Source organism: Equus asinus, chromosome 2 (genome assembly GCF_041296235.1).
Source record: "Equus asinus isolate D_3611 breed Donkey chromosome 2, EquAss-T2T_v2, whole genome shotgun sequence".
In the NCBI taxonomy this organism is placed as follows: Eukaryota; Metazoa; Chordata; class Mammalia; order Perissodactyla; family Equidae; genus Equus; species Equus asinus.
The window spans coordinates 100,049,413-100,077,269 of NC_091791.1; the positions used below are offsets into that span (position 1 = coordinate 100,049,413).

Below are 27,857 nucleotides of genomic sequence, written 5' to 3' on the forward strand. Positions count from 1 at the left end.
CCAGAAGTGCAATGGCTTGCGCACTTTTAATTTTAATAAGTACCATCGAAATCTTCCCTATACAGGTTGTATCAGTTTACACTCTATCGACAATTATGAAAGTATCTGTTCCCAGTGTCACTTCTCCATAGCAGAGTTGCCTTGCATTTCTCTTATTACCAGTGGGCTGAACACGTTCTTATGTGGTTAAGAACCACTTATACTGCCTTTTCTGTGAACCATTCACATTTTTAGCCCATTTTAAAAATTGGGTCAATGGTCTTTTTCTTATAGATCTGTAGGGGCTCTTTAGGTATTAAGGGTATTAGCTCTATCTCTGATATATGTTGCCAAATGTTTTCCCAGTTTTGAGAAGTACGAGACTTTTTTGACTGTTTTATGTTGATTTCGTCACAGAAATTTTTTACTTGTACAAAGTCAAATACATTAATCTTTTCTTCTACGGTTTCTGAGTTTTAAGTCAATTTTAGGAGGTATTTTCCTTGAGTTCATTTTTTCTATTTACCATCTTTAATCCATCTGAAATTAATTTTGTTATAATGTGTTCATTTTTTAGACAGCCATCAAGTTGTCTCAAGTCACAAAGTTTAAAATGCCATCTTTCTTTCATATTAATTTACCTTTGAGTCCCTTCTCTTTCTTCTCTTCCAACTCATGCCCCGTGACCTCAGAATTGTGATCTCTCTCTCCACAGCCCTCCTGTTCCTTCAGCCCATTTGTGAGCCAGAGTTGATCCATGTCACCCTGACCAACAGTTACGTTGAATCTCAGTATCTCAGAGCACGCAGAGATCTCAGAAGCACCGCTCCATTTGACAGCTAAGGACGCCGAGATCTAAAGAGGTGAACTGGACTTAGCCAAGATCTTGGGGTAGGTTAGTGCTTGTGACTTTAAAAAAAATTACTATTCAGGAAGAGGAGTATTGATTTTGTTATAAATTCTGTTCAATCAATAGATACCTATTAAGCAACTACTCTGCCCAACAGTGAACCAGGCACTGGGGCTCCAGAAATAAATGACAGAGTTCTGAGCTTTCAAGAAGCTCAGAGGCCAGTGTGGGGTCTGACCACACATATTGACAGACTAAGAGGTAAGGTGACAGTAGCCAATGAATGTGGAAGGACTGGCTAATTCTGCAAGGGATGGCATGGGGAAGGCTCAGAAGATGCAGAGTTTTTCATTGGCCCTGACATGGACTAGGACTTTGTCTGAATATGGAGAGAAGGAATTTGGCAATAAGAGAACAGTGGAACCAAGCGGGGTGTCTGGAAGAAAGTAATTTAGCTTAGTGTTAGCTGTGGGTGGAGTTTCAAAAAAAAAGGTTCCTTTGAGAATCTGTGGTCATTGGTGGCCCTCGTGTGGGTTTGGGCTCTGGTCCTCAAAACTGCAAGCTAAGAGTTATTAAAAACAATGGACCCATCTGAGGGCCTTGAGGTGTCTCGCAGAAGGTAACATGTTTCCTTCCTGGAAGAATGTACTCTCATCCCACACCTCGAAGAATTCTCACAGATAGAATTCTTCTTTATTTTTTTTAAAGATTTTATTTTTTCCTTTTTCTCCCCAAAGCCCCCTCGTACATAGTTGTATTATATTCTTCATTGTGGCATGTGGGACGCTGCCTCAGTGTGGTTTGATGAGCAGTGCCATGTCCGCGCCCAGGATTCAAACCAATGAAACACTGGGCCGCCTGCAGCAGAGCGTGCGAACCTAACCACTCGGCCACGGGGCCAGCCCCATCACAGATAGAATTCTAACAAACATAAGCTCACAATCAAAAATCATGAAACACGTAAGGAAACAAGCCCTCATGAGTGGCAATCAGCAGAAGCATTAAATAATAGAACCATACTTGCAAATACTTCGGAGGCTGGAATTACTGGATACAAAATACATATGTTTAATATGATTAAGGGAATAAAATGGGGATTTAAAAACACAAGTAAGGAGAAGGAGATTGTTAAAAAAAAAAAAAAGATCATGCATATTTTAAAAAGGATAAAACAGGAACACAGAAATAAAAAATCTGACCATCCAGATTACAAACTTAAAAGATGAGAACCAAAGAGAATAACTGAAATGAATTAAAACACCATCAAATATATTAAAACCCATGAGTTAATATTGATAATAAAAATACCTCAGTGGAAGGGCTAAATGGAAAATTAGAGATAACTGAAGGGAGAACTAGCGAACTGGAAGAGAAATAAGAAATTACCCAGAAAACAATACAAAAAGCCCAAAAGATAATAAATAAAATAATAAAAAATAACTTAAGGGACATAACGGATAGAATAAGGTCTAACATACACCCACGTGGAGTTCCACAGCAGAGCCTAGAAAGAGGTGATGATGGAGAGACAATATCCAAAGAGATAAACGCTGAAGATTTTCTAGAACTCATAAAAGGCACCCACTTTGGTTTCAGTAAGCCCAATGAATCTTTAGCCAAATAAAATAAAACCCACTCCTAAATATATTACAGTGAACTGCAAAACACACATACACACACGTGTGTGCATGCACACACCACCACCGTCACCACTACCACCACCAAAACAACAACCAGAGAGAAGAAATTACCTAAAAAGAACAATAATTGGGCTACCAACTTCTCAACATCAACAACAAAAGCCAGAAGACAGGGGAATACCATCTTTAAATACTCAGAGAAAACAACCATCAAACTGTTTTATACCCAGCAAAACAATCTTTTAACAATAAGCATGAAATGAAATGTCAGCCAAACAAGAACTGAAAGTTTCTGATTAGAAGACCCTCACCATATGATGTTCTGGTCCCAGAAAGAAGGCCTGAGATGCAAGGAGAAATAGGAGTAAACAAAATGGTAAATATGTGGAAAATCAAAGCAAAGGTTAACCAAGCATATAGAACATTAAAAATAATGCCCAATCTGTGGTATTGAAGAGTGAAACGAGATGGAGCTAACTCACTGTGTGACACTGAATGTGAGCAGGGATGACAGTCACTTTATGTAAAGCATCCCGAGGCCTCTGTATTGTTTGGAAAAAGATACAGACATCAATGAACTTTAAGCCTTATGCAGTCTGCACGCATCAAAAGAAGAGAACTAGAGCATATAAGTTCCAAAGCAGTAAAGAGAAAAAATGGGGTAAAGAAAAAAAACCCTTTCAATTAATTTAAACGAAAGAATGAACAGAGAAGAATCAGAAAAAGAAACAGAAAGCCCAAAATAAGAAGGTAGAAAGAAATCCACATATGTCCCAAACCATAACAAATGTACACCCAGCTCTAAGCTGTTTACAGGAGACACGAGGACAGGGACACAGGCCAAGAGTCCTCGCCGTGCAGGCTGAAACCACAGACACGGAAGGGAAGCAAGCAGCAGAGAACCATGGCTGAGGCACCAAAGGGTGGCCAGGAGAGGGGGAGGTGGCAGAAAAAGTAGGATCAGAGAGGTAGGAAGAGGGCTCAGAGCCCACGGGGGCAAGACTCTCTGGGACAGGACCTGCTCCGGAGAAGTCAGGTAAGCAGAGGTCACAACATGGGCCACCAGGTCCAATTAGGAGGCGACCAGGACTTCTGGAGAGTAGGTCAGAGTAGGGGTGAGATACTCTGCTGTTTCGGAGCTGCAGAGGAGTGGGGAGAGAGGAAGCAGGGAGGAGGCCCAGTGTTGGGTCCTAGGGAGGCAGCCAGGGCAGGGCATGGGAGCGAGGGGTGGGGCTGACGGTGGGCGCGTGGCCCAGGTGGGTAGGCACAGGTTTCCCAGCTTGGGGCGAGCGTAGGCAGGGTTGCTCCAAGGAGGGCTGTGCAGTCAGGGGACAGGAAGAGCTCAGAATTTCAGAGGTGATCTGCTTGCGGCTAATGGCAAGTCCACAGTGGTCTGAGGATAGTGAATAGATGGGAGGAGAGGCTGCGGGCCTGGAGGCCCCAGGATGGGACATCACAGGGTGGGGTTAACCCACCAGCACCGCCAGTCTCCAAAGGGTCCCTGATGCTTACTGAGCAGCCGGCTCGGACGTGGTCCTTGTGAGGACATTCTGATGTGCCGCACAAAACAGCTACTAACGTTTGGCTTTTATTTTTTACCAAACACATGCAGAACAGCTTTCCCCATCGGGAAGCCCATTTCATTGCTGCCCGCCTGGGAATGGGATGGGTCAGCGATGGCATTCAGGCACCACCCAGAAGACAAAACGCACATAACCAAGAGTCATCACAGAAGTTGCTGTTTGCCACGGAGATCTGGAGGGTGGACTTGCCTGCCTCCCACAGTGACCGTGCTCACCGGACTTGGTTCCCTAGTTACTCCACACTGGGGGGGTGGGTGGGGGGAGGCAGAAAGGGAGGGCAGCTGGGCCACACGGTGGTCTCTTATTCTCAGCTTCCGACTGCGCTGAAAATCCACATATTTCCAACAGTTCTCTCTGTACTCCCAAAATATACACACAATAGAGCTCATTTATTTAATATCGGGAGCTCCTTTACGATGATGGTTGTAGAAGACAGAACAAACGCTCCCCTGGAGGCCGACCCACTTCTAACAGACCGTCTTCTCCATTTACAAATATATAGATTATAGAGATAATACGCCCCGATAAAAATTCAAATCACACAGAAATGAATAAAAGACAAAAGGCCTCTGTCCTTGGGGCAAGGCACTAGGGATGGGGGAAGGGGCAGGTCTACACACATTAATTAGTAGGTAATAAAAACCAGTTATTTTCCCTTTTGAAGCTGCTGATTCCACATACATTTGGCCCTGCTTTGGCCTCTACGACCCTTTAAGTCCTGTCAGAATCTACCCCAATTTCCTGCTACCATCTCACTCCCCTTATTTGATGGTGCAATTCTTCAAGCTCCTTCTGTCTGATCCAAGAATGTTTAATGGAGTACTCCCACAGTCTTGTTTTCTCAATCTTTGCAAACAGGCACGAGTTGGGCCCAACAGTCATACAGGCTCTCACGGGCTAGCCTGACAACCTGATGCTGTTCGTAACCTGTTTCCGGAGGAAAATGCTTTCTGTTTTATGCGTGAACAATTGGGAGACACTTCCTTGTAAAGTGGGGGCCTCTGTAATCTCAATTTCTGTTCTACCAAAAAGAACTCCCTCAGTACCAGCTGCCCTGTCACTAAGGCAGGCTTTGCGAGCAGCGACTCTGGGGCCTGACTGCCTGGGTGCCAGTCCTGGTTCTGACAATTCCCAGGTGTGTGACTTCCGGAAAGTTATTCAACCTAAACAAGCTAAGAAACGGAAAGTGCTTAGAACAGTGCCTGGCACAGAATAAGTGCTGTATAATAAAAGAGCCAGGCGACATCAGTCAAGGAAGGCATTTGCCCTTCGTTCTGGGAGGACGAAAACCCCTGGGAGGCTGGCGAAAGCTACAGGTCCTCTCCCCAGGAAAGTGGACCCACAGTAACCCTCTGCATGGCTGCAGGTGCACCTGAAGCCCACCCACAGCCGGCGAGGGTCAAGGAGCCCCGGGCTCAGCCCTCTGGACCTCCCTACAGCCATGTGAGGATCTCAGAGACAAAACGCTGTACCCGTTCTTCAAGTCTCATGTTCACAGGCAGGTTCCTCCTTCCCTCGGTTTAGGTTCTGCTTTTTGGCAGAAACGTTACACCTTTCTTCTCCAAAGCCCTTTTGATTTGCCAGTTTTTCTCACGCTTCAGGTCAAATCCTCTCTGGGTCACCTTAAGACACTCTCTCGTGCAACAAAACTCCACATGCTTTTTGTGAATTATTCCCATCCTTCCCCAAAGCTCTGACGGTCCGGCCCCTCTTCGGCGATTACTGAAGTCAGACCAGAGCATGGACCAGCGCCCACCAGCCCCCACCAAAGGCACCACAGAGGACGGTGCTGCGTCCTTACCCTCGATAAGCTTGGGGACAGCACAAACCAACAAAAGCCAGAGATCGGAGAAGCCACAGGAACCTGCGAGACGACCTAATTCCCTCGTTACCCAGAGAAGTGACTTGCCTGAGGTCACCCGACACATTCACAGCAGAGCCGAGAACCTTCCAGCTCAGTACTTCGATTGCATCAGCACTTCTCAGACTCTACCATGCAAGGGAATCTTGTCAAAACGCAGCGTTAGCAGGTCCGGGGTGGGCCCGAGCCTCTGCATTTTGACAAGGTCCCAGGTGATGCTGACATTGCTGGTGCACAAACCACATACAGAGGAGCAAGAGATTACACATTGAGGTGGAGGGACTGCCTTACCCTGGTTAAAGCTTCTTCACGCCCCCTTCCCGTGGCTGGTTAACGTCCTTTCTTCAAGGGAGCCTCCCATCCCTGTCCTCTCTGATCATCAGCTCCCACGGCCTCTGTACTTCTTCCTTTGAAGCACTTATAACAACTGTAATTAAAGAGTATTTGTGCAATTATTAATTTAACGTGTGTCTCCTAGGGAGCCTGTATGCTCCACGCGGACGGGCCCAGCAGACCAGCAATAAAAGGGAAGCTGCTGTGGTCGGGAAGAGCCTGGATGGGCATCCTGGAGTAGGAGGGTAGGGCTTATTCTCGTGGAAAACGCCTTCAGCAGGTCTCCAAGGCTAACAGGGACATTTCTGCCTTTAAAATTCCTACCGGTTTCAAATACGTGCCAACTAAAATTTAAGTTGAAAAGCAATCTTAAAAAAAAAAAACCTCCTAAATCTTTATCAAGTGCAAAATAATCCTGATCTGGTACTAGCCGCCCTGCTGGGGGAATAGGTAGGCCCCCCAATAAGCATTCCCTGATAGGCTTTGGGCGCTGCGAGGCTCTGGCACAGGGGGCAGAAGGCATGTGCCCTGACCACCTCTCTCTGCAGCAGACCAGCAATTTCTCTTCCAGGTTTTCTCTGCTATCCTTTTGAGGAACCCCAGAGCTCTGAATGCCCGGCTCCTTGGTGCAGGCAGAGATGTCTGACCTCATCCTCATTCTAGGAGGCGAAGTTTGAAGTCAGTTTGCCTGGGTTCAGATACCAGCTGTGCATCCTCGGATGAGTTACTCAAGTCCTCTGTGCTCCAGTTTCCCACTCTGCCAAACGGGGCTAACAGTGCAGTAGCTAGCACCTGTGAGGACTAAGGGAGATGAGACACACAAAGCGCTTAGCTAAGCCAGACCCAAGACAGACGATTATTATTATTCTCCCCATCTCCAGTCCAATTCAAGATCTCTCTATTGTTTGGCACAAGTCTCCACCCAGTGGCTCCACCCCATCCAGGATTTTCTCTTCCCAGCCCCTCCTGCCTTACCTGCCTGGCACGTGTCTGAAACAACGACTCACTGCAAAACTCTGCAGCTCCCATCAATCACCTCCCTGGTCCCTGCCTCTGTGCATCACTCACGGGTTCCTTCAGGAGAGAAATCTTCCTAATGCCTAATGACATCTTTTCAACAAGTATTTATCAAGGGCCCACTATGTGCCAGGCCCTGTTCTAGGCCCAGGGGCTCAGCAATGAACAAAGAAAGACACCCACCCTCAGGAACTGCCATTCCAGTGGGAGGTCTCTGGCCCTTCCTCACATCCCCATCCTTCTCCCTGGACCAATCCTAAGTAAACCACACACAAGTACAAAGCACGAAGAAAGCAACCAGATCAAAAAGTGCTGTGTGACTTGGGAACGTCCCGAGAACTACACTGCTGCCCTGCTGAACCGGGGGACTTTGAAGAAGTGCGTGTTAGTACAGCGCAGTCCCTGGATCCCCCCAGGAGTCCCGCTGGCCCGCCATATCCTCCAGAACAGTACGTATAACCCCCCTGGGAAACAAGGTGCTCCGTCCACCTGTCTCACGCGGGCAGCACAACCCACGGTTTCACGTTCTCACAGCCACATTCTCTGGACGGAGCCTGATTGGGATTCCCCAGCAGGAGCAGAGGCAGCAGTGGCCTTGTTAAGAGCGCTGAGGGCGGGCTCTGAAAGCTCCTGTTCCAGGGCCGGCTCTGCCACTTACTGTGTGGTCTCTGGCATGGAGTTTTTCTCGAGCCTCAGTCTCTTTTAGACAACCTCTAAGGTCCCCCTCCAGCTTTGAAGTCTAAGGGCTGGGATCAACCACCACTAACACGAGAGTCCCCAGAGTCAGATTCCTTAATCCACAAACACGAGCCCCTGCCCTGGGTACCCGAGAGTGAGCAAGCCAGACGAGGAGCATCCTCTGAGATGCACCTGGCTCCTCCTTTCTTTATTTACTCCCTTCTAACTTCACACTGCAGCTTTCCAAGAACAACTCTGATAGAAATATCTCTAGGCCACAAGGCAAACCTAAAACAGAAGGCACGCAAAATCTCTGGTGGTCCCATTAGACTCCCTTCCTCCAACCTGAAAACCATTCCAGACCTTGTCTGTCTTCTTGTCCCCAGACAGCGAGCCTAAAATAAGTCTCCTTGGTAGGAATGCCTGGTTGGAATGGAAGTGACCCAAGGACAGAACCAAGAGCCCACTGGCCACACACCACGGGACAAGGACTCACCCAGGAATCTGCTCTGAGAAGAGGGAGCCTCTGCTCCTCTTCTCTCTGCACCTCCCTCCATGGACACACAGGCAACCAGGCAAGCCTGGCGGGAAGAACATGTGACCCAAATGTCCAACTCCCCCTACCCAAAAGCAAGCAGTTCTACCCCACTGCCCTCACGCAGGAAAGCCGAGTCCTGCGGGTTATCGGAGCACTAATGCCCGTTGGAACTACAGGTGATCAATTCGAGGTCCCGTTTCCAGACTGGCAGGTGACTGGCAGGGGGTGACATGTGGCCCAGGGGCCAGCAGACAAAATCACCAGGAAAGCTCTAGAAAATAACCTTCGCTTTAAAACAAACGAGAAAGGGACAGCCATACGAAGTCTCAAAAATCAAAATCAGACGCATGGCTTTGATCACAAACACTAAGAATACATTTTCTAATGTCTAATGACAATTAGGGGTGGCTTTCTTCCCCTCCCCCACCTGGCCCGACGGGGTCCTTTGAAGGCCCCCCGGTGAGGGCACAACAGGGATGCAGGCCCTGGACCCCATATTTGGCAGAAACGAACTTTGACTGTTTTTACTTACATGTGTACAAAGGCAGGACTGAAAAAGCAGCTTCAAAGTTGGCTGGGTGACCCCCAAGGGTGCAAAGTCCCTCTCCGCACACCTGTGGGGGAATTTGGCGAATTTCCCAGGCGCCCACGGGAACTGGTTCCGTCCCCTCCAGATCGACGCCGGCTGGGAGTTTCCATTTTGCACAGAAATAAAGGCGCTCGGGGTGCCCTAAGCAGTTTGGGCGCTCGGCCCGCAGGTCAAGGGTGGGCCACCGGGATGGTCCCTCACCGGACCGCTCAGCCCGGGAAGAACAAGCATCTCGCAGTGTCCCTGTGAAAACGCACCCAGGCTTCGGCGACGCCTTGCTCGAACCATCGCAGAGCTTAGAAGCACATTAATGACCGTTTCGGGTTAGTGAAAACCCACGCAAGCACCTCCCCGGCCTCTTACATCTTTCCAAACTACAGCTCAGACTGGAAGGAAGCAGTTGCAGCGACCATAAAAGTCATCTTAAAAGGCAAGTTGGAAAAAACCCGATACGCACTAGTTGGCAAGTCCGCGGTTAGGGGGGCGGTGGCACCAGGGCCGGATCTGTGGGATCTGCGCGCCTGCAGGGGCTGCCCCGGCGGTCCCCGGGTCCCCGCGCCCGCCTGGCAGCCTCGGGGCCCCTCATTTGACGCCGGCGATCACACCCCACCGCTCCGTCCAATTAGCACAATGACCGCGAGGAGACGGAGAGAGTGGGCGACGAGGAAGGGGAACTGAGGCCAGGGAGGCGAAAGACAGGCCGTGGGGACCCCACCCGGCGGCAAGCGCCTTCAACAGGTCCCCGGCCCGCGGCGCCCCGACGCCGGCCGGCCGGGGGCCCCGCGGCGCCCTGCGTGCGGCGGCTGGCTGCCCTCTGGGGGCGCCCCGACCCCCCTGGGGCGGCGCGCAGCCCTCCCCGGGCCCGGCTGGGGGGACGCGCCGCAGCGTCCCCCGCGCGGAGAGGAAAGTTTGTGGGCAGCGGCCGGGGCGGGGCGGCGCGGCGCGAGGGGGGGAAACAGAGTCCCGACCGGCGCGGGGGGAGCGCCCCGGGCGCCGGACACCCACGTGCGGGCCGGAGCCGCCGCGGCCGCCGGGCCTCCGCGCCGCCGCCGCCGCCACCGCGGCGCTTCCCTTCCCTTTTGCTTCTCTCCCCTCTCTTCCTCCCTCTCTCGCATTCGCGCGCTCCTCGCTGTCGCCCTCCCTCGCCCGCTCCCTCCCCTCCCCCTCGCCGCCTCCCCCCCCCCCGCCCCCCGGACGCCATCTCTCTCTCTCCCTCTTTCCCCGGCTTTCCCTCGCTCCCTCCAGCGCGCCGGCAGGAGGGAACGTGGAAGTGAAAGGGAAAGACGACATGTTTGCAGCGCGGCGCGGGCCTGCGCGCCGCCGTCCCCGGGGAGAGGCGGGGGGCGGGTCGGCCGCGGCCGCCGCGACCCACCCCCGCGCCCCCCGCGCCCCCGCCGGCGCGCCGCCCGGGGCCGCGGGCCGCCGGGACACTCACCCTGCGTCCGGGCGCGGCTCCTGCGCTGGGGCCCTCGGCGGGCCGGCCGGCCGGGCGGGCCGGGGGCTGCTGGCTGCCCACCGCCCGGGCTGCTGCTGCGCGCCCGCCGCCCGCCCGCCTCCACGCGCGCCCGCCGCCGCCGCCTGCTCCGCCGCCCTCCCTCCGGCTCCTCTCTTTCTCTCTCTCTCTCTCTCTCTCTTCCCCTCTCGCTCCCTCTCCTCCCTCGCTCGCTCTCTCTCGCTCCTCTCTCTCCCTCCCTGGAAGAAGGGAATGAGGCAGGGCTGACGTGAAGGGATGCAAAACAGCTCCTCCTAAGCCAGCTCGCAGAGGAAGAGAGAGACAGAAAAGCAGCCCTTTTATCTCTCTTTTGTTTTCTCACTTCCTTCCACCCCCCCAACACCCCCCTTTTGTCAGCCCAAGTTTTCTTTTCTCTTTCTACCGCAGAGAGGATTTTTCTTCCTTTCTTTCTCTCTCTTTCGGTTCAACTCTCCCACTCAAATGGAAAGCCTGCAGGCTTTTCTCTCTCCTTTTTTTTTTTTCTCTTCCTTCTTCCTCCTTTCTTATTTCTCTAAAAGGGTTTTGTTTGCTGGGAGAGTTTCGTTTGAAAATCAAGTCACGCCTTTTTTCCTCCTTTTCTTTCTTTCTGTTTTTTTTTTTTTTTCTCTCCTCTCAGCAGAAAAGGGGAACAAAGATTAACTGAAGCGGGGGAGAGGGGGAGCGGCAGATCCTCGCCTGGCACTGGGGGGCCCGGCACAAAGGGGCCCCGGGGCCTGGGCCCGTGGGCAGCCGGGCGCCCTGGCGAGCGCGGCGGCGAGTGGGGGCCGGGCCCTCCGAAGTGCGGCGGGGCCGCGCGGTCGCCCCTCCCGGGCCGGCGCCGGAGGCCGGGCTGCTCCTCGCTGCCGGGTTTCTCAAGTAGGCAGATGGGCTCGGAGCTCAGCCCCGCAGAGCGCCGGACCGGGAGAGCCTTCAACAGCTGTTTGCAGAGCCCTGGACGGCAGGCTCGAGGGTGCGGCCCGGCTAGGAAGGGGCTCGGCGCCTCGGGGGCGCCCCGGTCCCCGCCTGGCCCCCCGGGCTCACTGCTGGGGGCGCCTCCTTGCAGGGCCGCGGGGCTGGGCGCAGCCTGGCCGCCCTCCAGCCCCCTGGCAGGCCGGACCCTCGGCCTCCATCCTCCAGAACGCCCGCCACTCCGAGCCGCCTCTCGGCTCCGACGCTGGGCCCGTCCCGAGTCCTCGGACAGAACCGGGCAGAGCCGCCACGAGGGGTCACTTCTTCGTGGGGCGCCTGGGCGTGCTCGCAAGCCCTGCTCTGCCCTCTCCGGAGAAGTGGGGAGAAGACAGGGGAAAAGTTCCCAGAGCAAAGTTGGCCACATTTCTCATTTTCCCAAGTGAGTATTGAGCACCTGCTGGATGCCTGGCCCTTGGGCTGGGGCTGCTGCCAGGGGCTGGGGAGAAACGTGGGGTCGTCATAGGCCCCGAGAGGTTCCACAGGAAACAATGCCAGAGGAGGCCGCAGCTCGGGACCAGGTCATCGAGAGGAAGGAAAGGCTGGATGCTCTCCCCTCCCTCCTCTCTTCCTTCCCCTTCTCTTCCTTCCTCCCGGCTGCATCTCCTTGGCTCCACCCCTTCTCCTCATCAATTCCTCCCACACTTCCCTGCTCTCCCCGGCTTTTCACTGAAGGGTCCCTTCTCCCAGCGAGGAGCAGATGCTGCGCCCCATTGTCTCTCCCCCCGCCCCCCCCCCCCAGTGACTGCCGCCTCCCGGGACGGGACCTGCCACTCTTCACCCCTCCCCCCCAGCGCGGAGGCCTGGGTCTTTAGAGACTGGAGCCCCAAGGCCACTGCCCCTCACCCCACCTCAACCAGCTCCTGATCTTGTGAGCAATGACTCCAGTCACTCAGAACGTGATTTGTTTCTGACCGGGAGTGAGAAAACAGTAGCCTGGAACTTTGCCTTAGCAAGGAAGACACCATGTTAACATCAGTGCACTGAGTCCCCGATGACCCACTACCCCCGCTTTGTAGATACGGGAAGCCACATTTCTGTCATTTTATATCCTCCCACTTAGTACAACTAAGCTGTATCTGCAAACAAAGCAAAACACAGCTCAGATAGTCAAGCATTCATTTAACACACACTTCCTGAGGACCTGCTCTGTGCCCGCCACCGTGCTGGGTGCTCAGGACGCAACCATAGCATACACGGCCCTCGCTTGGTCTTTGCAGACTGGCAGACAGGCAACCACAATGCTGTGTGATGCATGCAAGGATGGACCAAGGAAGCACCTAAGAGGGTACTTGGGTTAGAGTGGTCAGGGATGGCTTCCTGGAGGAGGTTACATCTAGACAAGTAGCCCGTGCCAGGCAAATGCCTGGGAAGGTGCAGCCTGTCTAGAGGCTCCAGGGCAGGAGAACACATTCTCACAGATTCTTAGAACTGCCACAAGTATTTGCTGCAGTGTGGAGTACGAGGAGGAGAGTGGGGAGTGAGGACAGTGTCAGGGCACGAGTGGGGGAGGGGTGGGTATCAGGGAGATGTTCAGATGGTAGCCCCTCCTGTTCGCTAACCCCATGACCTTAATGAGAGCCTTCGTGGATGACTTAGACTTGGTTTCCTCACTGATAAATGGGGATAGGAAGAGCTAGGGCTGTAGAGACAGGGTCCAGGTTTACTTGCTGTGTGTCCCTGGGCCGGTTGACCTGAGTTTTCTCATCTGTAACACTGCAATGAAAACACCTGACTCACAGTGTTGTTGTGAGACTTAAGGAGCGCAGGTCCAGCACAGTGTCTGGTACATAAGCGCCCACACATCTTAGCTTTCCTTTGTTATTATTATAAATCGGGGAGTGACTGGGAGGTGCCCTTACCACCTGGAAATGGGATTATCTTCTGGGTTGGAACCAGAATGACTCACCATGCCAGAAATGCAGTGAGCTGGCTGTGGAGGAAGCATTCCGTCTAAGATGCCCTGTGTCCCAACGGGTGGCTGGGCTTGGGGTACACCTGCGTCTGATCAGGATGGCCAGGGTGTCTCAGGAACATGAGTGGAATATGGAGACTGGTGATGAAGGCCTGGCCTGATCAGCAGAGTTATGGCCTGCCTGAAGAACAAAGGAATCAGAAGAGAATGGGCCTCATAAAATCCAGGAGGGCCCCTAGGAGGAGGCAGCTGGCTCTGTTTGCTCAGTGGAGAGAAGTAGACACAGAAGTTCACGCTGTGGGGGAGAGAAGGGGCGAAGGGGTTATTGACTCCTCCAGAGCCCCCGAATTAAATCTGTCAAAAGCTCTTAGTCTTTTGCTTGGGTTCCTCGTTCCCCAAGCATCCTGCAGAGGAACTGGGCACCAGCGAGATGCCCCCTGGATCCAGGTAGACACAAGTGTTCCAGTTCTGCATTGTAAACACTTCACATTGCTGTTATTTCTTTATGACACAAGTTCATTGTGAAAGAATTTGAAAATCAGCTAAGCAGAACTGAAGAAGAACCCCCGTGGAGACATTATATTTGGGTGCATATCCCTGGACACTTTATAGCTACGCATCTACATGTAAATGCACATTGTAATAAAACTATGTAAATGTTGTTAAGCAAATGAATGACTTTACATGTAAATACATTATTTTTACCAAATTAACAAAATGGCATAACACTATGCTTACTGAATGGCAGCCATTTTTGCCCAGTAATATGTCACAAATACATTTCCCTGTCTACAAACATCCCCATTATCATTCTTAGCGAATGATATTATTCTGTGGTATGCGTGTATCTTAATTTGTTTAAACAAATCGTTGAACCCAGGGGAGGTTTCGGTGGTTCCCTTTTATGGACCTGCTGTGAGAGACATACGTGTTCAGTTACCTTTGTGCCAGGTAGGGGTCCTATGCTGCCCATTTTACCTATAAGGAGACTGAGTCACAGAAAAGTTGAAAAACTTCCCAGGGTCACAGCTATGAGTGACTGAGCCAGAATTTGCAGCCAGAGTTTCCAATTGGGAGTTCCTGTCTGCATCTCTGTTTTCTACTTTTCTTCAGAGCAACTGTGCCCTGCACGTACCTCCCCACTGTCTTTTTCTCTCACAGATTGCCTCCCTGTGAGAACCTGTCTGGGCAGGTGACCCACTTCCTTCTGTGACACCTTTTACCTTCAGTAATGTCCACCTCCTGGGGTTGTTGGGAACAATGAAGTAGGTAATATAGTATGTGTAATGCGTGATACTGTGCGTCATAAACTGCGAAGCCTGTGTGAATGTCAGGGGTACCAGCAAGGGCCTAAACTCAGGGCCAGTATTTAGCCTGATGTGCCCAAACCCAGGAAGGAAATTTCCAGGTTCACACTAGAGAGAAATCAGCTGTTCGGATGCAGAAGCAGTAGGTGGAGGCGTTTTGGGAGCTCCCCTACAGCTGAGATGGGAAGGGAGGTCTGTTGTTATAAGGTTTATTAATCCTCATGATTTCCCTAAGGGAGGATGCAGGCATGCCACAGACCTTCCAGAATGTTCATTGCCATCTCTGAAGACCTGACGAATCTTGTAAACTCAGAGAAGGGAGGAAACACAGCTCTTCACTGTTTCAGTTGACATATTCATCAGAGTCACTGCCAGGAGATTAGCAGGTGATTATTAAAATCTGTTTCTTTTGTTGGCAGAACCAAATAACCATTTTTAAAAATATCGGTGGATTGGCAATATCGAATATTCAATTTTCCGTATTGAACCTGCCACCTGGAATCCAGCTAATGGAAGGTGTAGGACCTTGGGGTTGAATTGAAAGGGGCTGCAGAAAGTAGAGGTGGACCCAGGGGGAGATGGGAGGGGGACCTGGAACTGGCAGAGAGTCGCTGAGAACTAAGTTAATGATGGGAGTCCCAGAGAAGTGTTGGGCAGCAGCTCAAAATCCTTAGAAGTATGGCAACAATTTAGGAATACTCAGTTTGTGGGGAAAACTGAAAGAAAGCAAAATCTGCATGGATTGATGGGGTGAACATATGATATTTGTGAATTATTTTTCCAGGAGTAATGAGTGACAGGGTGCATCAAATACCACCCCCCAACACACACACCTCTGTTGTCACCAAGGGTGCATATTTGCACGGCTTTATTCCCATCATGACTTGGACCAATAAGTTAACTGGCCTTATTTGCATAATTATAAGAATAAGAAAAAGCTGAAAAAACATGAGCCATTGACCATAAACAGGAAACTGCCAGCTTCACCAAACAGTTAAAAACAAATGAATACGTAAAAGCCACAAGGATGACACATATTGGTATGGTGGTGGTGGGGAAGGGGTCTAATTAGTGCAGAGCCTGGAAGGTGATTTGATATAATAGATCAAGAGAAGTTTACAGGTTTATACCCTTTGATTCAATAACTTTAGATCTGGAAATCTATTCGAGAGAAAGAATCAGCAATGTGGACGAAGATGTGTGTTAAGGATGTTGATCAAAGTATTACTTATTTTGGCAAAAATTACAAACCAAAAAAAGACGGGAGGAGGAAGGAAGGAAATAACCCAAGTATTCAACAATGAGGAAATGTCTAAAGAAGTTATAGCATGCATATTGGATGTAATACTATCCAACTATTAAAAATCATGTTTTTAAAGAATATTCAATGACCTGGAAAATGTAATACACTGAGCGAGATACAAAACTGTATATGCTTCAGAATTATGTTTTTGATTAACTTTGTATACACGTATATATTTATCAAAAAAATACATATAAAATACTTGGAAAGAAATACAAACAAGTTAAAGAGTTATTGCTGTTTGTTGGAATTATAGGTGATTTTTATTTTGCTCTCTGTCTCTTGGTGTATTTGCCAAATTTCTGTAATGATTATATTATTTTTAAACAATAACTTTTAAGTTTAGAGAACAAGATCCAGGCTTCTCATTCACTCCACAGTCAGTGGTGCGAAGACCCAGGCCAGGCCTGCATGGAGCTTCCAGTCCTCAGGACAAACAGCCAGGCGGACAGGAAGTTACGCGACAGGACGCAGTGACTTCTTATCCCCTGGAAATGTTCAGAGACCTAGAAGGAAAGAGGAACCCAGCGTCTGGTTGCTGATGATTTGGGCTCCGGGCTGAATAGACTATCTATTGTGACAGTGTATTGTGTAAAAAGAGAATGGGGCTTTTTGTGAAGGGAGATAAAGAGGTGTGGGGTGGGAACTGTGAGGATGGGGGAGGAGGAGGCGGGCCTGGAAGCAGTGGGTGGACTGTGGGCAGGGTGGCTCTGAAGGTCCCTCCAATTTGTCCTCCCCTGCCTGGGTCACAGTGTCCAGGACCAGTCAGTACCTGGTGCTGCATTCAGAACAGGGGCTCAGTATGTGTCTGTTGTCCATAAGTGTGGATGGATGAATGAGTGTGTAACATCAGGGATCACTCATGAATTTCCTTTAAGGCATTAATTAAACATGTCTGACAAAGAAAGACTCCATTGTGAAGCTGTGATGATGAGTAAGACAGGAGGGGAATTTATAGTCCTCTCCACCAAGGCAGCAAGGTGTGTGTGTGTGTGTCTGCTTCAGTGTCAGGAAGGACCTGGGTTCGAGTATGAATGCGGGACTAACTGGGGTCTGAGGAACTCTTGGCTGTGGCGACTTGCCGGCTTCTTGACCTTGGCCAGACTCAGTCTCTGAATGCTTTACCGCCCAGAAAATGGGCTTAGGGCGACCTATGTTGGCCAAGGAGATCAAATGAGATAATGCATGCAGGATAATGCCGTGTGGATAGGAAAGCACTCTGGCAAGAGGACAGGCTATCAATGTTAGTAGCATTACTTGTCAACTCTCAGGCATCACCTGCGTGGCTGGGGTGGGGCCGAGCGCCATGGGGTGATGGCTTTGCCGTGTAGAATCTTCAGATGCGAATTCTCTTTTCGATCCTACCCCTTTGCCTTTATTCCTCACTTCATCAACAAACATAGATTGAGAGCCCACAATGTGCCGGCCACCCTGAGGGGTCTCCCAGGCAACCAAGGGTGACAGATGTCAGACCAGCAATGCCTTATACAAGAACAGAAGGGGGTACACAGGTCTTCTCTTTGGGAAGCCTTCTGTGATGTTTAAACCGAGTCTTGAAAGAAAAGTGGGAACCTGCTCAGCAGCACGGAGGATGGGGCGTTGAGCAGGGGAACAGAATGCAGGAAGTTGCTTAACCTCTCGCAGCCTCAGTTTCCTGCTCTGAAGACTCCCACCTCACATTGAATGGGACAGTACATGCAAAGTGCCCACCACAGTGCCTGGCCTTCAGTCGGTTCTAAAAAAAGCCAGTTCTTTGTCCCTTCTGTATCAAAATCACTTCCTCTTTGAAACTTACTTCCTGTTCGCATTTTGCTGTTTTCCCCAGTTCCTGGAGATGTATTGGCTGTTGGCATGGGTTGTACGTTACTCAGCGTATTTTCCAGGATCCGCAAATAATTTTAAAAATGGATCATGTTTTCCACCATAAAGAAAATCCCAATAAATTTGAAATACAGATGTCATATGGACCACATTTTATGTTCACATTATGCTAAAACTAGAAATTAATGTTAGAAATCAACTATTTAGAATTCTCCAAAACAGCCTTTGGAGGATAAAGGAGAAAATCAAGAATAAAATGTTAATTTAGAAGATAACTCAAAGAACTGCATTTATGGAAAACAACAGTATGCATGCAAAACTTTACTCAAAGATTTATTTAGCTTTTAAAATGATTTTATTATTAAACCCAGAAAAACTTAAGCAAACAAAATATTCATTAAATAATTTAGAAATATTAAAAAAAAAACCCTAATAAAGATGAGGAAAGAAAGAATCAGAAAAAAATAAATGAGAAAATATAAGAACAATCGAATTAATACATATGTCCTTGAGGTAGTTCTCATTGTAAAAACAAAGTCTAAATAATACAATGTACAAATGTAATGAATGGTAAAAAAAAAAAAACAAAAACCCAGAAACAAACAGAACTTAAGGTGAAATGGTGGAAATGACAAGAGAAATAGACTTTAAATGTATACAAGGATATTATGTGAAATTGCTGACAAATTCGAAAACTTCACGGAAATAATTTTCTGGAAAAAAAATAGAGAAGTTTCTCTCTTTGACAGAATCAGAAGCAGAAACTCTAAACCACCTCCTTCAGTTTCTGCTCAAACGGCCCTTGGACAAGGCCCCCTGCCCAGCTCTCCGGAGCCGCTCGTCTTGGCCCTGCCCTCTTTCTTTCTCCTCGGCAGCACTTGGTACCATCGATGTGCCGTCTACCTGATCGATTACTTGTCTCCCCTCTTCTCTCCCCACGAGAATGTGAGCTTCCTGAGAAGAGAGAACTTTGTTTTGTTTTTTTAAGGAAACTTTTTATTTTGTGATAATTGTGTTTTTTTAATTAAACGTTTTCTTTTGAGATAATTGTTGGAAAACGGTTTTGCTCACTGCCGCATCCCTGCTGCACAGAGTTGGTCCTGGCACATAGCAGGCACTTAAAATAAATATGATTTTAATGAATAAAAGAGTTGCAGAAGAATTTAAGAAAGATATCAGGAACACTGTCCCCAAAAGTTCCAAGTCCACGTGGCTTTCCTGGGGAGGAGGTGGGTGTCTTCTCAAGTTTTGAGGCCTAAGTAACCCCCTGTTATGTAAATTAATCCAGAATATAGCATTTTCTTTCCTGAAGAAAACTACAATTTTTTTCCCTAAGGCGTATGAGAGAAGACTTGAATATGCAGAGACCTACCGTATGCCTGACGCAAAGGCTAAATGCTGTAAAGATGGAGAGGTCAAATCACATTACAGGATTAATGCAAATCTGCGTGATTTTTTCCCAAACATTTACAAAAAGATTATAAAATTCAGTTAGCAGAATAAACAGGTAAAATTTCAAAGAAAATTTTGTAAAATAAGAATAAGGATGAGAGAATAGTCCTTCTAGACATAAAACACATTAGAACGTGTTTTAATAGATTAAAATAGTTCAAAATGAGACAGCGATACACACACTAATTTAACATGTAATAAAGTACCATCATCAGGAAATGAAAGGGTTATTTAAAAATTATTTTGGGGGGCTGGCCCCATGGCATAGTGGTTAAATTTGGTGCACTCTGCTTTGGAAGCCTGGGTTTGTGGGTTTGGATCCCGGGCACGGACCTAGCACCACTCATCAGCCATGCTCTGGCAGCGGCCCACATACAAAATAGAGGAAGATGGGCACAGATGTTAGCTCAGGGTGAATCTTCCTCAGGAAAAAAAAAAAAATTTGGTTTGAGTGGCTGGCAAGTTAGGAAAAAAAATTTGTACTCTCACCTCACATAATGCAACAAATACATTCTATCTGAACTAAATAATAATAATAATAAAATATCAAACCATAGAAGTGTTGTTAGGAAAAGAAAATAGACACTTTCAAACACCTGGAGAAGAAAGCAGTTTCTAAGCTTAGATCCAAAAGAAGAAATCAAGGGAAGAAAACATTTTTGATTATGCAAATAAGTCAAACATTTTCATGCTAAGAAAACAAAAATTATCTTCAAGATATATTGTTAAGTAAAGAAAGGAAGTCACAGTTAATATAATGTCCACATAAAGAAGAAAAATGTACACAAAACAAAACTGTATATTTTTGTGTGACTGTGTTTATATGGAAATGCCTAAAAAGAGGTCAGGAGGGAGACACGCAAACTGACAGTATTTGGAGGGGGCAACGGGGAACATGTGCTTTGTTTGAAGTGTATGAATTTTAATTTCTCACAACAAGGATATACTCATGTAATACTTGTGTAATTTTAAAAGAAAAAGTCACGACAAAAACAAAAAGACTGTGTTAAATATTTTTAAAGCCCTTTTTAAAAATTATATAAAGGGCTGGTATAAATGATTCTGTAAACTGTAAAATCCTAATAGATAAATGGTCAAAAGATACCATGCGTCAGGTCATTGAAGAGAAGATGCTAGAAAGCGAGACCGCAAGACGATGTCCACGCTCACAGCCTTTTAAACAAATCCCACAGTGAAAGCTGCGCTGAGGGTCAGGATTCCACCCTCCCTTCTGTGCCCCGGGACCAGCTCAGTCTGGGGAAACAGACAACTTGGGGGAACCCACGGCAGGGGTGGGGGGCGGTGGCCGAAGGGGGCCTTGCCTGAATCCTCCTGACTAGAGATTTTGCAGGTGTTGGCTGCCCATCCCATCCTACGGGGTTGGTGGTCCTGTCCTGCCCCTACGTCACCTCCCTGCCCTCTCTGCACCAGGGTGCCGGGTGGGGAGAAAGAGTTTGCAGAGAGCTGCTGGGACGGCCCAGCCTGCAGACAAAAGGGCGGGTGTTTTGTCTAGTGCCCCACACAGGCGTCCTTTCCTGGGGACTGAGCCCCAGAGCCCGGGAAGGTTGGCTTTGGGGCTTCCGTGAGGTGGGCAGGGCTGATGAGCACGAAGGGGTTTGAAAGTGCTTGGAACAGAGTGGAAGCCCTTGGGGACAGGGACCTTCTCTTTTGCTGCCTGGATCCCCCAGTGTGTGTTCGCACCTGAGCCCATGCAAGTTTACATGGTGGGGGCCCACACAGTGGAGCTGCCGTGGGACGGAGAGGGCTCTGCTTTCTTCTTCTGGATCTGGACAACCGGGGTTGAGGTCCCAGCGCCACCCGCTACCTGCTGGCCCTGGAAAGCCTCCCGGAACTCGGTTTTCACTTTTCTAAGTTGAAGACAAGAACAGAGCTGCCCTCCAAGGGCTGTGCGAGGGTTAGGACCTCCTCGTGGGTCAGGCACAACCTTTCATGAGTGCGAAATAGCTCAGAGATTTGAACTCGTGTGTCCTGCGGCTGCTGGCCATCTCCACTGGTATGTTCCCCTTACATGCCACTTGTCCAAAACAGAGCTCTTTATCCTCTTCTGGTCTCCATGCCAAACCTGTCCCCACCTTGGGCTCCTGTCAATGGCATCACTGTCCATCCAGGGCCAACCAGATGCCTGGCACTCCCTCTCTTTCACCCCCGACGCCCGTGAACGCCCAAGTCTCATTGGTTCCACCGTGGAGAGATTTCTCAGGTCGTCATTGCCCTCCCCACTTCCCCGGGCCTGGTCCAGCTGCCAGCATCTCTCTCCCTGTAACAGCCTTCTAACTACTCTCTGTATCTGCTCTGGACCACTCAGACCCATTCTTTTAACAATATCCTTTTAATGACTTAAAACCTTTTAATGGCTTCCCATTGCCCTTAGGGTGAATCAAAATACACAGCAAGAGTTGTTGAGCCCCAGCTGGGTGCCCGGCACCGTGTGAAGTGCCTTACATGCTTTCTCGCCTTCAGCTCTCTCAGCCCCAGTAAGTAGATGCTGTCGCTTCCAGCTGGCCGGGTCGCCTTCCACAGGGTCATTCAGTGTCTCAGTTTCATCATCTGCTACATGGGGATAATACCTTATCTCATAGGGTTACTGTAGGAATTAAATTACTTATATCATGTAAAGTGCTCAGAAAAATGCCTGGGGTGTAGTAAGCATTTGTTAAATTTGGCAGGTTTTGGAGAAGATGCCCCATTTTGCAGATAGGGAAATGAAAACATTGAGGTTAAGAAATGGGCCCAAGGCCCCGAAGCAGGCGAGTGGCCCAGTCAGGACCCACACCCTCGCCAGTCGACTCGGCACTGAGCTGCGTCTTCAAAGAGACTCCTGGGCCTGGCCTCTTCCTCATCAGCTTCTTCCAGAGCCACCCTCGCCCGCGGCGCTCACTGCAGTCCCTGAGTGCTCCGCAGTCCTCCCATCCCGGCCCTTCACAGGGCTGTCCCACGTCTCCTGTGGGGCCTTGTCTCCTCCAGGAAGCCCTCCCTGGACCCCCAGACCAGGTTAAGTCCCTGGTAAGTCTCTCCCATAGGCCCCTCCCCCTCACTTCTTGGCAACATTTCGTGCATTAGCAATTACTCACTGTGTTTCCTGTCTGTCTTCCCTGGCCTGTGGCTCCAGGAGGGTGGGGACCATGTCTACCTTTTTTTTTCTTTTTGAGGAAGATTAGCCCTGAGATAACATCTGCTGCCAATCCTCCTCTTTTTGCTGAGGAAGACTGGCCCTGAGCTAACATCTGTGCCCATCTTCCTCTACTTTATATGTGGGACGCCTACCACAGCATGGCTTTGCCAAGCGGTGCCATGTCTGCACCCGGGATCTGAACCAGCGAACCCTGGGCCGCTGAAGCAGAACATGAGAACTTAACCACTGTGCCACCGGGCCGGCCCCCCATGTCTACCTTAAAACCTGTGAGTCCCAGGGCTCAATAAATATTTAGAGAATGAATGAATGAATGAACCTGGGGGTTTCAATGGTTCTTGTCAACTAGATGCTGTAAAGCTCTTTTCCAGGAGTCAAGGAGGTGCTGAGGGGGAATTTGGAGACCCGAGCCAGGGAGAGGAGGTGTAGGATAAGCACGAGGGGAGAGGAGCCTCATTGGTACGGGGGCTGTGGGGGCCAAGTGGAAGGGGCATCAAAGCGTAGACGTCAATGGATTCATTGTCGGCATCTTGTGCAAGCTCTGAGGCTTGGGGGCCCCAGTGGAGGAAGCTGAATGTGGGGGTCGGCATATTGGAAGGCTCAATAAATGTTGGTCATTCATGTTAATAAAATAATAATCTGAATGGAGCTCCTGGGGAAGGCTATTTTACTTGGAAAAAGGAAAAGGGAAGGAAAGAGGAATAATATGAAGAAAAATTTAGAGAAATAAAAGTGCAAAGCACTTGTGTGTGGTCAGTACAGTGGGAGCAGGTGCATCTGTGGAAGAACCTGGAGGGTGAGGCTGGAAAGGGGGCTTGTGGCCAGAGGGGAAGGTCTTGGATGCCGTGCGAAGGTATGTGGGCTTTATCTTGTAGGCCTGTGATTCCCAAAGTGTGTTTGTGAAAGGACAATGCACGGGAAGGGTTTCTATGTCAAGTAAAGTTAGGAATTAACAGAGTAAAAAAGTGCAACAAATCCTTCCCTGGAAGATTGCTTGGAGCCCTTAGTTTGTCATCTTGAGTTGGGATTCTCTAAGACCGGGTATGGCATAGAGGATTTCTTCAACTTGTTGGAGGAAAGAATAAGGGTTCTGAGGAGTATACTTGGAGAAAGGCTGCTGTAGGCACTGGGCAACCTGGAATGGTTTTGAAGGCGTGCAAAGTGCTGAGATCAGGTTTGTGTTTTAGGCAAAGGAGAGGGAGGCGTGTCTGCAATCGGCCTGCTTCAGGGAACCGGAAGCAGCACCGTGCATGTCAGAGAATTGCCTTCCCTGGCCAACAGGGTGAGGGGATGGAGGGGGCGGTGGTTGGCCTAGGCTTGGCTTGGTTGCTATCCTCATATTTCTTTGTGGTCTGAGAAGGGAAATGCTGCTTGCTGGAGAAATGTGGGTTTGCATGCATCTCCTGGTTGTGATAAATAAGGGGAGCCTGACAGTTCTCTCACCTGCTCCCCCAGCAGGTAACTCCTCTGCAGGCCGGGCCTCGGGCCTCTCGTTCACGTCAGGCAGGTCTTCTCCATCCCAGCCCCTCTCCTGCTTCTCCCCTTCCACTTCTTGCCCAGGTGCTGTGGGACCGTCTCCTGCCCTCCTCTCCATTCCTTGGATTCCATTTGTGGCTCAAAGATGACTTGAATCCTGGTGGAGTTGCAAAGACTCACAGCCTCCTCCTACACCTGTAAAAAGAGGATGTAAGAGGAGTGTTCCCCTTGATCCACCTGTATCAGGAGAGAGGAAAACCGTAACATGTGACGGGAAATTCAGCACAGCAGAGAGCAGCCCCACCGTCAACCTCCTGAGCCCTTGGAAATGCGCGGAAGCCCCCTTCAGACCTCCGCTGGAGTCTCCATCTGCTAGCGCATTCTCATTAATTAAACTTGCTTTCTCTCAAGTATCAGCGCTTATAACAAATACAGATAAGGTTTCAGATCCAAAATCTTTTTTCTCTATCATCCATGATTGTAAGTTTTGCTTTCTATTTTTCATTGCAAATATCCAAGCGTTTCCACTATATTATGGATTAAACAAAAATTTTGTAGGCTAGCTTGGGAACTTTACAATGAAAAATTCTTCCTCACCTCTCCCCAAGTGGGTAAAAATGTGCTGAGTTTGAGACTGATTTACAAATGAGGGTTTGGAGCATAACCTGTCTAGAAGCTATTGGGCATACGTAACCACAAAATTGTGTATCTGTGAATTTGTTCACCCCAAAGGGAATTTTGCCTTTCCTTCTTCCCTTCCTTCTTCCCTCCCTCCCTCCCTCCCTTCCTCCCTCCCTCCCTTCCTTTTCCTTCCTTCCTTCCTTCTTCTCTGTCTCTCTTTTGTCTGTATTTGTTATGAGTCTGTCTCTCTTCCTCTTTCTCTCTCTTTCTCTCTTTCTTTCTGACATCCAGTACCCACTGACCCTGCTTCTTATAATGCATCCCAATATTGCTTTGAGGGCACTACCACTCTGTCACTCTAAGTCCATGCAATCAGGTGAATGTTGACCCACTCCCAAGGGTGGCATGCGCCTAGGACCAGGCAATCAACACATCACCTTTCCCCGTGTCACTATGGAGCCAAGTCAGGCCAGCTAGAGTCAGTGAAACTCAATTAGTTGTTTGACTTATTGGATTACCTTTTTCCTTTTCCTGAGAGGGTGTAAGGTTTGGAATTATGGCCGCCATCTTGCAATCACAGGAAAGTGAAGCCAACTTGGAGGAGAGCTGAGAAGCTGGCACTTGGAGTCATCCTTTGAGCCTCGGATCAGGTTGCACTCGAGGCCCCAGCTACCCCTGAGGTTTCAGCTCTGTGAGTCAATAAATCCACTTTGCTTAAACCAGTTGGGTTGGGTTTTCTGTCCCTCAGTAACCAAAAGAGCACTCACTGGTTCCCTCATTCTCTCTAACATCCATTTGCTTCTGCATCGGTGAGCCCCATGGCCGACTCACAGATCCCCACCGCTGATCTGAATGCTCCCCTCTCCTCCCTCTTTGGAGGATGAACACTGCACACATGTCTTGCTGAAAGACAAGGAACTGTTTCTAAACAGTCTGAGCTTCAGTCTCCTCTGTAGCCCCAAATAGGCAAGTCACATATGTTCCCAGGGCGCCAGCAGACACTCGAGCTGTCATCTGGCATCCCGGAGCAGTTCTCCTGCAGGGAGAGGCAGCCAGCCTCAGGCAGAACCAAGGGGGCGGAGAATTCAGGGTGTTCTGAGTCTCCTGATGGCCAGACTGACCAGACCTGCCTCTCTTGGCCCATCTGTGGCGGCAGAGAGAATTCATGCCATGTTTGGAGGAATAGTAAACCTGGCAGTAAGCTGAAGAGAAAGGTGGTTAAAGGCAAGGGCTTTGGCATCAGCCCGATCTGGGTCCAATTCTCAGCTCACTGCTCACAAGCTGTGTGCCGGTGGCAAGTTACTGAGCCCCCTGAGGCTCAGTGATCCCATCTGTAAGATGGGGATGGCAGTACCCACCTCACAAAGCCTCTGTGGGGACTGAATGATGAAATGGGGTAAAGCACAACGCTTGAAGTAAGTACTCCATATATGGGGGGAAAAATAATAATTCTTATCCTTAGATATCTCCCAGCCTGGCCTAACCCATAAGCACACTAATGCATCCTGCTAACTGGAAGGGTTCTAAAGATGGAGAAGGCGAAAGCTAGCTACGGTTTGGCTACTCTGCAGTAGGAACCACGCGGTGAAGAACGTGATTTTAGCTTCAGGTTACTTAGGTTCCAGTCTGGCTCTGTCCCTTATGAGTTGTATGACCTTGAAAAAGCCACAAGTGACCTCTCTGAGCCTCCATTGCCCCATCTGTAAAATGGGCAAATGGAAGCTTATCTCAGAGACTTGCGTGAGGAGGCAATGAGCTAACACGTGGACCTGCTTGGTCCCTTGTTCAAAGCTCAACAAGGGGTGGGTACACCTTGGGTGTGTCCATGCGCTGGCCACACAAGTGATGGTCCATAATTATGTGAGCACAGGAAGGAAGCTGCTGTTATCTTTGTTTAAGTGGAATTAATTATTCCCTAGACAAGGGATGTAATTTATGGTGAGAGAAGAGGAAGAGAAGAAAAAAGAGGAGGAATAATGAGAAAACAGCATGTGCTACGGAGAAGAGCTCTGTGGAGTGACGCTGTCTGGAGATCTTTATGCAGGCTGCTGCTCTCTGTGAGCTGATGGCAGGAGCGCAGGCCCAGGCGTCAGAAGAGCTGGGTTCTAGCCAGCACCTCGTCATCTGGAAGCTCACATCCCTTTAGTTGTGGCTGAGATGCTTCCCTTAACTGTGTGACCTTGGATGGGTCACAGCTTCTCTGAGCCTTGTGTTCCTTCTGCGAAATGGGGCTATTAACACTTGTCTCTTTCACAGGATGGATGTGGGGATTAAGTGAAGTGTGGAATGTGGAAACACTTAAAACTCTCTAGAATCCTCTTTGGCCCCGATGACCTAAATATTCTACGGTATGAGTCCTGCCATTTTCCAATGCACATTAAATACTTTTAACACTATGTTTGTTTCACTCCCTGGAGGATGGACGTGGTGGGTACGGGATGGGGAGGGCAGCAATGCAGAATTGGTGGGGGGCCGCTGGGTTCCCTGGGGAGGAGGTGGTTGAGGTGGGGCTGTTAGATGGGGCAGGGGTGCAGGTGGAGGAAAGGAGGCAGACTAGCCGACTTAGGTGTCAGACAGACCTGAATCTGAATCCTGGCCTCCAGCTGGGAGACCTCAGGCAGATCACTTATGAAATTTCCAATTTCCCTTTATTCATGGGGATGGGAGTATTACTGTGAGGGTTGAAAGAGAAACATGTTTAAAGCACTTAGGATGGTCCCTGGCACGTTTTCAGTTTCCATGAGTTTTATTTTATTACCAAAAGAGGAGAAACAAATCAGAAACTCAAGGCCCCCTGAATCCAGCCTGGGTTAATGCAGAAACGAACTCTTCACCCTCCAAGGGCAAGTCTGTTCTTCAGATGTCCTTGGCTTCCTTCAGTTAATGCTATTTGATTGGCTTAGCTTGGCAGAGTGGACTCTCACGGTTGGAAGGGACATTAGCCCGGGCTTGCAGCTGTGGCTCCAGAATCCTGGGCTCTGCAGGGCTGTCTCAGTGCCAGGAAGGCCCACTAGGCAGCGTTCCAGGGCTTTGCTGTGGAAAGAAGATTGGAAACCCCACAGCTCAATGCATGAGTCCATTAGGTGTTCCTGGTGCGAGGCTGAGGCCCTTCTTGGAAGAATCCTGTAACAGCAGACGCCACTGTCTTTTTTCTATTGGATCGGGAATCTGCTGTCTTGTCGTGGTCATCTGTTTCCAGCTTTTAGATCGGATTTCTAGAATTCTCCATTCTTTTTTTCTTAAAGATTGGCACCTGAGCTAATATCCGTTGCCAATCTTTTTTTTTCTTCTTTTTCTCCCCAAAGC

At 49.3% G+C, this 27,857-nt stretch overlaps 1 protein-coding gene and 1 long non-coding RNA gene across 8 annotated transcripts in view; one reads left to right on the top strand and one right to left on the bottom strand.

Annotated features, from left to right (window-relative positions):
• The window catches only part of ZNF710 (zinc finger protein 710), a 62,288-nt gene extending 51,372 nt beyond the window's left edge, over nucleotides 1–10,916 (bottom strand). For 2 of the 6 annotated variants that reach the window (XM_044761255.2, XM_044761243.2), the window contains exons 1-2: nucleotides 9,012–10,194; nucleotides 6,205–6,340 (exon numbers count right to left, since the gene is read on the bottom strand). The gene's annotated coding sequence lies outside the window, so the exon portion shown is untranslated. Of the gene's footprint in view, nucleotides 1–6,204; nucleotides 6,341–9,011; nucleotides 10,195–10,503 lie in introns of those variants that run through there. The other 4 variants (XM_044761248.2, XM_044761262.2, XM_070495119.1 and 1 more) reach the window with 3 other exon arrangements.
• A 652-nt stretch (nucleotides 10,917–11,568) lies between these two features.
• On the top strand, nucleotides 11,569–26,949 carry LOC123281639 (uncharacterized). 2 transcript variants are annotated; one of them, XR_011497172.1, is made up of 5 exons: nucleotides 11,569–11,887; nucleotides 14,963–15,113; nucleotides 16,372–22,327; nucleotides 22,594–22,723; nucleotides 24,015–26,949. It is a non-coding gene; the product is annotated as an uncharacterized lncRNA (long non-coding RNA). The 2 variants fall into 2 exon arrangements; XR_011497173.1 differs by having other exon boundaries at nucleotides 16,411–22,327.
• Nucleotides 26,950–27,857: the final 908 nt, after the last annotated feature.